Source organism: Camelus bactrianus, chromosome 23, assembly GCF_048773025.1.
Source record: "Camelus bactrianus isolate YW-2024 breed Bactrian camel chromosome 23, ASM4877302v1, whole genome shotgun sequence".
NCBI lineage: Eukaryota > Metazoa > Chordata > Mammalia > Artiodactyla > Camelidae > Camelus > Camelus bactrianus.
Genome location: NC_133561.1, coordinates 5,109,894 through 5,122,334, shown reverse-complemented (window position 1 = coordinate 5,122,334; position 12,441 = coordinate 5,109,894). Strand labels below are relative to the sequence as shown.

The following is a 12,441-nucleotide window of genomic DNA, read 5'->3' as shown; positions in this document are numbered from 1 at the left end:
TATAAGTGATATCATATGTTATTTTTCTTTCTCTTTCTGGCTTACTCCACTTAGAATGACAATCTTCAGGTCCATTCATGTTGCTGCAAATGGCATTATTTTATTATTTTTTATGGCTGACTAGTGTTCCGTTGTATAAATATATCACAACTTTTTATCCAGTCATCTGTCAGTGGACATTTAGTTTGTTTCCTTGTCTTGGCTATTGTAAACAGTGCTGCTAATTCATATATTCTTAATGTGGTTAAAAAGAAGAAAAATTTAAACAGATGTGTCCCATACTCAAAGAAATTTAAAAGATCACAGTAATCAAAGATGAAAAATCAAAGAAAAATTGAAGGTAACATTAATATTACTGAGTCATTGCAGCAGATAAGCAAATCATTGATATATAAGATTAGCTTAAAATAGTCATTCAGAATGAGCAGATTACAAGAAAAAGTTAAAATTGCATAGAATAGAAGGGAAGTCTGAGGTACACAGAGTGAGGTTTACTTAACATCTCTGAAATAGATATTAAAAAGAAAATGTTTTCTGCTATGTATCTAACATACACACATATTAAAATATTAAACATATAAAATTTGACCTTAAACCTGTAAATCAAATGCATATGCAATAGTTTTCATTCATCTCTTCTTTCTTTTAAAGAATTTTCTGTTATCATCAATATTACATTCGGACTGACAGGGAGAAATAAAGATCAACCATAAATTAATGCAGTGAATGATGAGAACAGCAGTGTCCTTGTTTGGAAAAGGGGAAAGTGTGCTGTTATGTTGTGGTCTAGTTACACTGTAAGCAGACATAGGTTTCAGTTAGTGATTTTATTGTTTAGAATTTATAAATTTAAAAATATATGTTAAATGTAGTTCAAGGGATATAATAGATGGTAGACATCAAAATCTGGTTTAAAATCTTTTTGAGCACCTTAGTAAGACTTTCTTCCTTTAATAGTTGCAAATTCAAAAACTGAATTTCTCAGACCTCTTTCTGATTGTAGTACCAACATCTGACCCAGAATCACCTAATTAGGTTTATGGAGAAGACCTAAAAATTCTCTTAACTTACTCTCTTAGTAAATATAAAAAGACACAGAGGGGTGTTTTAGTTTTCCAGACTATTTTTATTAGAACACTAGAATTCTGGCTGCTCTAACACGGCAGCTGTTTGGAAGCAGGTTGGAGCAGCGCTCGTGTTTTTATGGAAGAGCCTCATGATATCCTTTTGCTGTCTTTCTGGCAGGAAGAGCTTTCGTTTTTATAATCCCCAAGGGGTCTGTGAACTATCTTGCATACTTACATTTATCCTTCTCTATTTAATTTAGCTAGACAGGTTCCTGTTATTTTTAATATTTTTATAATAATTTTATAATTATTTTATTTTAATATTTTTGTAATTCTTGACTTAGATGGGGTTAAAGTTTTAAGAAATGTTGCAGTATATCTTTTGAGATAAAAAATCTTTTAAAGAGCAGCTGAGAGTTTTACTTTCAACAAGGTCCAATTTTTCAGTTTTACCTTCTATAGTTCTACTTTCTATGTTCTTTCTTAGAAATCCTTGCCTTGCTTAGAAAAAACGTGTTCTTGTATGTTTTTTTTTTCCTAGCAGATTTTTGGTAGCATTTAATGTAGGTCTCTGTCTTATCTCAATTTTTTTTTTCTCTCTGTGGTGTGAGGTTGGGGTCAGTTTTCTTTTTCCCTTTTGCATGTGAATACGAAGTGGTTTTGGCTTTGTTTGCTGATGATGTTTTGCTTTTCCCACGGAAATGCTTTAGTGCTCTCACCCAAAACCATCCAGCCAGACCAACATGTAAAGAGCCTGGAAGTCACCACCCTTATCCTTACAACAAGAAAAAAGCTGAACAAACTGAAAAGAAGTAATTCTTAGATTCATTAGAGACTTAAGATCTCAGTGCAAACTGCTGCACTAAAAAAAATGAAGACATACAGGCAGATACAGAAAATCTCAGTTTATCAGGAGCAGAAGCCCAGAGTCAAACTACAACTAGAGCCAGTATCAGAAGGGACGTTTTAAAGTGTAATTGATGAACTGCTGGAGGCTCAGTGTAGAATAACTTGAATTAAAAAACCCAGAGGGAACCAAGTCTTAGGGGAGTACCACATTTTAATGAGCGCCACCAGGTTCTCATTGTGAAGATAGCAGGAAACTCCTCTGACACTACAAGCAGCAGGAGGGGCAGAGTAACCATTCTTTTCCCTTTTTGTTTTAATCTTTTTTTTTTTTACTGAAGTAGAGTCAGTTTACAATGTTGTGTCAATTTCTGGTGTACAACACAATGCTTCAGTCATAAATGAATATACATATATTCGTTTTCATATTCTTTTTCACCATGAGCTACTACAAGTTATCAAATATAGGTCCCTGTGCTATACAATATAAACTTGTTTATCTGTTTTATATATACCAGTCAGTATCTGCAAATCTTGAACTCCCAATTTATCCCTTCCCTTCCCCTGGTAACCATAAGTTTGTTTTCTACGTCTGTGAGTCTGTTTCTGTTTTGTAAACAAGTTCATTTGTCTTTTTTTGTTTTTAGATTCCACATATGAGTGATACCCAAATACCATATGATATCACTTTTTTCCAGCTTTATTGAGAAACAACTGGCATAGATTTAAGTTTAAGGCATGGAGCATGGTGGTTTTGTTTAATATACTGTGATATGATTACAGTAGGTTCAGCCAGCATCCAATTTCTCATATAAATACATTAAGGAGAAAAGAAAAAAGCAAAGAAAAAAATCTCCTTGCAATGAGTACTCTTAGGATTTGCTCTCTTAACAGTTTTCCGATATATCATACGTCAATATTAACAATCATCATCATGTTGTACATCACACCCCTATTATTTATAACTGTAAGTTTGTACATCTTGAGCACCTTCCTCCAGTTTCCCCTTCCCCTCCTCCACCTCTGGTAAACATAAGCCTGATCTCTTATTTTTCTATAAGCGTTTATTTTTTTTTTTAGCTCCTGTATATGTAAGTGAAATTGTTCAGTATGTGTCTTTCTCTGTCTAAAATGTTTCACTTAGTATAATGCCTTCAAGGTCCATCCATGTTGTCACAAATGGTATGATTTCCTCTTACTAATGGCTAAATAATGCAACATTATTTATGTATCACAACTTCCTTTTCCATTAGTCCGCTGGTGGACACTTAGGTTGTTTCCATATCTTGGCTACTGTAAATAATGCTGCTGTGAACATAGCGGAGCAGGTATCATTTTGAGTTAGTGTTTTCATTACTTTGGATACCTTCTTGGAAGTAAAATTGCTGGGTGGCACAGTAGTTCTATTTTTAACTTTTTGAGGATCCTCCATATTGCTTTCCATAGTGACTGTACCAATTTACAAACCCACCAACAGTTAACAAGGGTTCTCTTGTTTCTACATCCACATCTGCATTTGCTTTCTCTTTTTGATGTCTTTTCGATGATGGTCATTCTAACAGGTTTGAGAAGATGTCTTACTGTGGTTTTAATTTACATTTCCTTAAGGACTAGTGTGTTGACCATCCTTTCAAGCACCCGCTGGTCTCTCCTATATCTTCTTTAGAGAAGTGTCTGTTCAGGTCCTTTGCTCAAGTTTTAGTTTAGCGAGGCCTGGTTTTATGCTATTGAGTTGCATGAGTTTTTATATATTTTGGGTTTCAACCCCTTATCAGATACATGGCTTTTGAATATTTTTCCCATTCTGTAGGTTTACTTTTCACTTTCTTGATGATTTCTTTTGCTATGCAGAAGCTTTTTAGTTTGATATAGTCCTACCTGTGTATTTTGTTGCTTATGCTTTAGTGGTCATTTCCAAAAAATCATTATCAAGATGTGTCAAGGAGCTTTATTCCTATGTTTCTTCCAGGAGTTTTATGGTTTCAGGTCTTAAAATTAAATCTTTAATCCATTTTGAGTTAATTTTTGTGAGTAGTATAAGATGTGTCCAGTTTCATTTTTTTACATGTGAATGTCCAACTATCCAGGCACTGTTTATTGAAGAGGCTGTCTTTTTTCTTCATTGAGTATCTTGGTTCCCTTGTGAAATACTAGTTGACCACATATGTCTAGGTTTATTTCTGCACTCTTGATTCTGTTCTACTGGTCTGTTCCTCTGTTTTGATGCCAGTACAAGACTGTTTTGATAACTGTAGCTTTATAGTATACCTTGACATCAGAAAAGTGTGATGCTTTGTTCTTTTTTCTCAGGTTTTTTGTTGTTGTTGTTGTTTTTTAGCTATTTGGGGTATTTTAGTTTTTTTAGCTATTTGGGGTATTTTAGTTTTTTCTACATCTGCAACAATGCCATTGGAATCTTGATAGGGATTGCATTGAATCTATCAGTGGCTCTTGGTAGCAATGACATTTTAGCAACATTAATTCTTCCAGTACTTGAACATGAGATACGTTTGTATTTATTTGTGTCTTCGTCACTTGGTTCCATCAACATCATGTAGTTCTCAGAGCTGAGATCCTTTACCTCCTTAGTTATATTTACTCTTAAGTAATTTATTGTTTTTGATGTTATTTTAAATAGAATCAATACCTTTATTTCTTTTTTGGAAAATTCACTGTAACTACCTAGAAGTGCTACTGATTTTTGTGTTAATTTTTTATCTTGCAACATTGCTGAGTTCATTGATTAGATCCAGCGGTTTTTTGGTTGTCTGAAAAGATTCTCTATATACAAAATCATGTCATCTGCAAATAGAGATTTTAGCTTTTCCTTTCTAATTTTGATACATTTTTGTATGTATGTATATATGTATTTACTTACTTATTACTTACTTAGCTTGCCGGAATGCTTTAGCTAGGACTTCCAGTATTATGTTAAGTGGGAGTGGTGAGAATGAACACATTTGTCTTGTTCACTATCTTAGAGGAAAAGCTTTCAGTCTTTCACTACTGAGTATGTTATTAGCTGTGAGCTTGTCACATATGAGCTTTATCTTGAGATATGTTCCTTGTATGCCTAATTCGTTGAGAGTTTTTACCACGAATGGATTTTAAATTCTGTCAAACGCTTTCTCTGCATCTTTGAGATGATCATATGATTCTTTTATTTAATTTTATTAATGTGATATATCACATTGATTTATTTGCATATGTTGAATCATTCTTGCATTTCTGTTTTCTGGCATCCCAAAGGACAAGTTGCGCTTGATCATGGAGAATTTTGTTTTAATTGGGTTAATGAGTTCAGTTTGCTAGTATTTTGTTGAGAGTTTTTGCATCTGTATTCATCAGGGATACTGGCTTGCCATTTTCTTTTCTAGTAGTGTCCTTTTCTGATTTTTGTATCAGGATAATGGTGGCATTATAAAATGAGTTTGCTAACTGTTTTCCTCCCTTTAATTTTTGGAAGAGTTTGAGAAATATTGGTGTTAATTCTTTAAATGTTTGATAAAATTTACCAGTGAATCCTGGTCCTGGGCTTTTCATTAGAAGACTTTTGATTATTGATTCAGTCTCCCTGCTAGTAATGGTTCTATTCAGATTTTCTATTTTTTCCTGATTCAGTCCTGGTAAGTAAGTTGTATGTTTTTCATTTTTTCTAGATTGTCCAGTTTGCTGATATATAGTTGTTCATAGTAGTGACATATGATTCTTTGAATTTCTGTGATATCTGTTGTACCTGTTTCTTTTTTCACTGATCGTTTTGTTGATTTGGGGTTTTTTGTTTGTTTGTTTGTTTGTTTTTTTGTCCTTGGTTAGTGTAGCTAAGAGTTTGCCAATTTTGTTTATCTTTTCAAAGAACTAATTCTTAGTCTGGTTACTACTTTCAGTTCTTCTGTTCTCTATTTTATTTGTTTCTGCTCTAGTCTTTATTATTTCCTTTCTTCTGCTAACTAACTTTGGGATCAGTCTGTTCCTCCTTTTCTTGCTCGTTAAGGCACATTGTTAGGTTATTTGGGATCTTTCTTGCTTCTTAATATAGGTGTTTATTGCTTTGAACGCTCCTATTAGAACTGCTTTTGCTGAATTCCACAAGTTCTAGCATGTTGTGTTTCCACAAGTGTGTTTAGGAATATGTTGTTTAATTTCCATGTGTTTGTAAAGTTCTGTTATTTCATTTTTTATTTCTAGTTTCATCCATTGTGGTAGATATTTGGTGTGATTAAATCTTCTTGAATTTGCTAAGACTTGTTTTGTGGCCTAATGTATGGTTTAGTATGCAAGTTGTTTCATGTGTGTTTGAGAAGAATATATATTTTGTTGTTGTTAAATAGAATGTTTTGTATGTCTTTTATGTGTATCTGATCTATAATGTTGTTAAAATCCATTTATTGTTTCTCTATATGATCTATTCAGTGTTGAGATTGGGGTATGGAGTCCCCAGCTATTATTTTACTACTGATTGTTTCTCCTTTTAGTTCTGTTAGTGTTTTTATTTTTTATTGAAGTATGGTTGATTTACATTATTGCAGGTGTACAAAAAAGTTTCAGTTATCTATATATATGTGTGTGTGTGTGTATGTGTATAGCTCTGTTTAGCTTTTGTTTTGTATATTTAAATGTGCCAGTGTTGGGTGAATAAATATTTACAATTGTTTTATATGTTCTTGAGGTTTTGACCCCTTTATCATTATATAAGTTACAGAGGTACAATATAGGGATTCACAATTTTAAAAGGTTATACTGCATTTATAGTTATTATAAATATTGGCTACATTATGTTAGAGAATGTTCTAATTTCATCCTTCTATATGCAGCTCTGTAGTGTAAAGTCAGGCATCATGATTAGCTCTGTTCTTCTTTCTCAAGATTGTTTTGGCTATTCAGAGTCTTTTGTGTTTCCACACAAATTTTAAAATTATTTGTTCTAGTTCTGTGATAAATGCCATTGGAATTTTAATAGGAATTGCATTGAATCTGTGCATTGCCTTGGTGGTTTGGCCATTTTAACAATATTAACTCTTCTAACCCAAGAACATGGTATATCATTTCATCTGTTTGTGTCATCTTCAATTTCTTCCATCGGTGTCTTTTACTGTTCTGAGTATGGACCTTTTCACTTCCATAGGTAGATTTATGCCGAGGTACTTTATTCTTTTCGATGTGATGGTAAATGGTAGTTTTCTTAATTTCTTTTTCTGATAGTTCATTGTAGTAGATAGAAATGCAACAGATTTCTGTGTATTAATGTTGGATTCTTCAACTTTACCAAATTCATTGATGAGCTCTAGTGGTTTTCTGGTGCATTTTTAGGACTTTCTATAGAATTTATTTTTTCTAATTGTTGGTTTCTACTATTTTCTGACTGATGGCCAGTTTTCTTGTTTTTCTATGAGCTGTTAGAAACCTCATTTTGTTCAGTATTTAGGCTTTACGGCTTTCCACGAAAAACTGATGATTCAATGAATGTATGACACAAAACTAAAAAACAAGAAACGGTTAGGTCTTTCTATGTTCCATTTTATATGTGATAGTACTTTGTGCCTCAGACAATAGAAATAACCCATTGGAAGTCTGAGGCCTTCTATAATTCACATTTGTGGGCTAATTATGGTTCATAGCTCTGTGACCTAAATTTTGTTAAGAAAACCAGCTAATATTTATTAAGCACTTACTACATAACAAGGCATCTTAGCCTAAATTAAATCTTTGAATACTCAAGAAGATTTTTAAGTGGTAATCCTATTATTATTTTCATTTTATGAATTAAGTAACCAGAAACAGAAAGGCTAAATAATTTCCCCATCATACTCACCTGATTAGCAGAAAATTTAGGATTTAAAACCATAGAGTTTATCTCATGAAGGCTGATTATGAAACTGCCAATTTTAATAAGGATTCAACAGCAGTTGAGACCAACATTTAATCGAGGATACCAGTCAGTGGACCCATGTTAACATGGAAGACGTCTAAATGTGCTCTTCACAGAACAAATTCTTTGCAGATTTAGATTTATTGAGCTAAAGTAGAAAGAAATGAAATAATATGAGATAGTTTTTCAAAAACACATTTTATAAAAATAACTTTCGGAAGCCCAGATGAGTTATTTTTTCTTACATCCTACCTTGTTATTAAATATTTTGCCTTTTTAAAGGAGGAGAAAGTGGCAGTGTTTATATATTCAGTGGTGGAAAGTTGGTTGGTTGAAATTTGTTCAGTACTTCTCAAGAGCGTGCCAGTATGTAACACTGTTTCATTGTTATGAAAAATTCATTAGTAAAATTAACAATATATCATAACTAAAACTGCCAAGTAAGAGATGTAATATATTCCCATATAATATAGGAAATTCTATCAATACTTTTCCACATAGAAACATTTTTTAAGTATCTATTTTGGGAACCAAGCTGTATGCTGTAGAAAAAATACATATAAAAGCCCTTATCTAAACGTACTCAGAGTTTACTTGGATCAGACAAACAGATAAACAGACTATTCCAAAAATAGTGCAATGTCTGTACAGCACTGGAGAGAAGTTCTGTAAGATCACAAGTTTCAAGACTTTAAATAGTTTTAGACTCTTTATCTCTTTTGCTTTTCTCTCCAAAAGGTGGTCCCAACTGTAACACATCCATGTCAAAAAAAAAAAAATAGTAACTATAAAATAAATACCTCAAATGACAAGACAGCTAGAGAGCGTGTAAACCATGATTACAGCAGTCATCTGGAAAATCAAAGGTAGAACACAAGTATAATCCATTGATAAAATAATCTCTTATCCACAAGGATAATCACTGTAGGTGTGAGACACCGATAAGTAGAAATAAGTACCCTCACTCTGTGAAAAGGAAGAAGGATCTTTTCTGAGCCAAACACGTCTAACTCTGAGTGCAGTAGACTGATGCCTAATTCCACAGAAACGTAATGAAGAAACTTGAAACAGAAAAGCAATTAAACATATTATGCTATCAAATTTTAGGGGCTGATCAGAATTCACCTGTATTTTAAATATTTTTATCCACATTTAGGTATAATTAGTATCATAAAGAGGTGGCCCTCTGATTGCATACATGTATTTAAATATATGTGCACTTACATCTGATCATTTTATAAGTTCATCCTTTAACTGTTTCACCTTTGTTTCTCCATTACTAAAAAACTCAAAAATGTTTAAAAAGATTACAAAATAAATTTTGATAAACAAAATAGTTACATGTAAACAAAAAACTATTTTAACAATAAATGTACCTTACACCACAAATGATTATATTCTTACTTTAAGCAGAAAAGGTATCCTTTGGATCTAATAAAATATCAAGTTGCAGCTTTGAATGCTAAAATATTAAGGTTTAATAGTTGACACTTCAAACACCGTGCAATATTACCTTAGGAAATAGTTTATATGCCATGTCATATAAAATACTACTGGTTTCCAAACTAGAATCAAAAGTACTACTAGTTAATAAACAGTCAAATTAAAACAAATAAAAAATAATGCTCTAAGTGTTGGGTTCATTCTTTTTAATGTTATGAATATTTTACATGGAAAAATAACTTCATGGATATAAATAAGTAAAATGAAAACAGCACATTTTTTGGTATTTGTTTTAACATTTTCAGTGAATCTGTGAACATGTCAAGGTGTTAGAAATTTTGGTGCAGAAAGGTACTATTGCTCTCAGTAGTTTTTGAAGTTTATCTTGGGTTGGATAGCACTCTTAATATATTTTACATTTTGACTAATTAAAACCAAAGTAATTTAGGTGGAATGCAAAATATGATATATATCACATTATTAAAATGTCTTTTTGATCTATCTACTTGAATTTTTATCTTCTTAATGTAATTAATATTTTCCAAAAAATTACCCATGTTCTCAAGCATCTCTAATTCTTAGCATATGCACACAATTTACCTAATTAACTTACTTAATATTTCTCATTTTTAATATACTTGGGATAGATTTCACTTTTTAAAAATTATTTTGAATTCTTTATTTCTACTCCTTTGACTTGTTCTTCTTAACAAGTGTATTGTACATTTGGAAGTTGCTAACTACAGTCTCCATACTGTACATGACATTGCCACAATTAATATCTGTAAGTTTGTGCCTTTTGGGTAGCTTCACCCACTTCCTTCACATCACCCTCCTCTTCTGGCAACCATCAGTCTGTTCTGTTTCTGAGTTGTTCTGTTGTTCGTTTAGATTCCACACAGAAGTGAGCATACATATTATTTGTCTTTTTTGTTTATTTTACTTAGCATAATGTCCTCAAGGTCCATTTATATTGTCACAAATGGCAGGATTACCTTCTTTATGGCTGCAAATGATTCCATTGCAGCTTCTTTCTTTGACCTTTTCCATTATTGTTTTAGTCTCCATTTATTTCCACTATTACATTTTATATTTCTTTCCTCCTCCTAACCTTGGCCTTAACTTTGTTGTTGTACCATGTTCTTTATTCCCCACATATTCTTCTTGTAATTGATTTCTAATTTCATACAGTTATGCTCAGAAAACTTGCTTGATGCGATTTCAGTCTTCTTTCATTTATTGATTCATTTTGCAGTTCAACTTATGATACATCTTGGAGAATGTTCCATGGGCACTTGAGAAGAATGTGTAATTCTCCTGCTGTTGGATGGCATGCTCTGTGGTTGTCCGGTAAGTCCATCAGGTAATGTGCACTTTAAGTTCAATGTTTCCTTATTGATTTTCTGTCTAGATGTCCATCCATTGTTGAGAGTGAGACAGTCAAATCCACAAATATTATTGTATTGTTGTTGGAAAAGATGGTGGTATGAGACTTTGTTTCTAAAAAAAAAAAATGTCCATTCTTTTCCTGGGTTCCTGGGATACAACTTCAAACCCTTGTGGTTTTCTCAGTGATTGGAGTGTCTTCATTATGCATAAGGAGCCCCTTCTGACTGCATACTAGAGACTCATGGTGGCCACCAAATAGTCTTGGGATGGGGATTTACCATGCCAGAAAGATCAACTATGTAGTCAGACTATCAGGCTTAAACCAGTTAATATCAGCCCAACATTCAGGGAGGGAAGGGGACCTATAGGTTGAGTTCAACCACACATCCAATAATTCAATCATGTCAGTGTAATGTAACTCCAATAAAAACTCTAGGCTTGGATTAGCTAAGTCGTTGAACACTTCGATATGCCAGGAAGATGATACATTCTGATTACATGGAGAGAGGACACAGAAGCTCTGCTTTCTAGCCCCTCCTAGACATGCTTGGTAAGTCCATTCATTTGGCTGCTCATGATTTTTATCCTTTAATATAAAACTGTAATAATAAGTACAACACTTTTCTGAGTTCCATGTGTCATTCTAGTGAATGATCAGACTCGAGCATGTACGGGAACCTCTGAATTTGTATTCAGTTAGTGAGAAGTGCCTGTAGCCGGGAGACCCCCAAACTTGTGGGCATTATCTGTGGTGGGGTCAGTCTTGTTGGAACCTGTGGAATCTGTATGAATTCTGGTGGTAAGCATAAGAGTTTATTATACAATTGTAGCTTTAAAATCTATCAGTCAAACATAAAATATTGGAGTCAGACTCTTTATGGTACATGTGCATATCCAGTTGACGCTGTTTATTGCGAAGACTGTCATTTCCACATGACACTGCAGTGTGTTACCGTTGCCATACTTTAGGTCACTGTATGTGTGTGATCCATTTCTGCAAACTCAGGCGTCTTCCATTATTTGATTCTGATATCAGAAACAATCTTAATTCCTATGGCTTTGTAATAAATCTTGATACCTAGTAGTCCAAGTTACCACTTTCTTTGTTTCTCCCCCGCCTCCAAAAATGGATTTTGCTAAGTTGGTCAGTGTACGTCAATTTATGTTTTAGAATCAGCTTAACAATATCCACACACACAAAAAATGAGACCTGGGATTGTGGTTGGGGTTGCACTGAATTGAGAGAGTAATTTGGGGAAATTTTTATGTTACAGTACTAATTCCTCCTTCAGTGACTATGGTATAACCTTAATTTATTAAGGTTCCATTTTTTTTTCAATAATGCTTTTATTTTTTAGTATAGATACTTTACACATATTACATTCATTCCTAATATCTGCTATAGTTTGCTTTTATCAGTGATTTAATTTTAAAATTTCATATTCTACTGATTTATTTGTGATACTGATACGATTTCCCTATGGCCTATAAAATACCATAAATAGTTTCAAAATTTGAAACTTACTGTGACTTACTTTATGACCCAGTATCTAGTCTTTTGGGGTAAAAATATATAAGTACATATAAAAATAATATGCATCTTAGGTATAGTATTCTATTCAAATAACAATCATTTAAAAACCCTTTGATTAAACTACTTCAATTTCATTTAATATTTAAAAATTTTTAAAGGTCCTATCTATTGTTTGGGTTTAGTAATATTGTTTCTAACTTTTAATTTCAAATTATTGCTGGTTTTTCCCATGCAGAATGTCCCTTGCATTTTAAGAATATACTTATATTTTTAGTTTTATTATAAATTTTCAG

General features: G+C 32.8%; 1 long non-coding RNA gene across 9 annotated transcripts in view; it reads left to right on the top strand.

Annotated features, from left to right (window-relative positions):
* The window catches only part of LOC141574748 (uncharacterized), a 945,654-nt gene that overhangs the window by 916,178 nt on the left and 17,035 nt on the right, over positions 1-12,441 (top strand). For all 9 annotated transcript variants that reach the window (XR_012501786.1, XR_012501790.1, XR_012501785.1 and 6 more), the window contains one exon: positions 10,481-10,575. This is a non-coding gene — a long non-coding RNA (uncharacterized LOC141574748). The remainder of the gene's footprint in view (positions 1-10,480; positions 10,576-12,441) is intronic.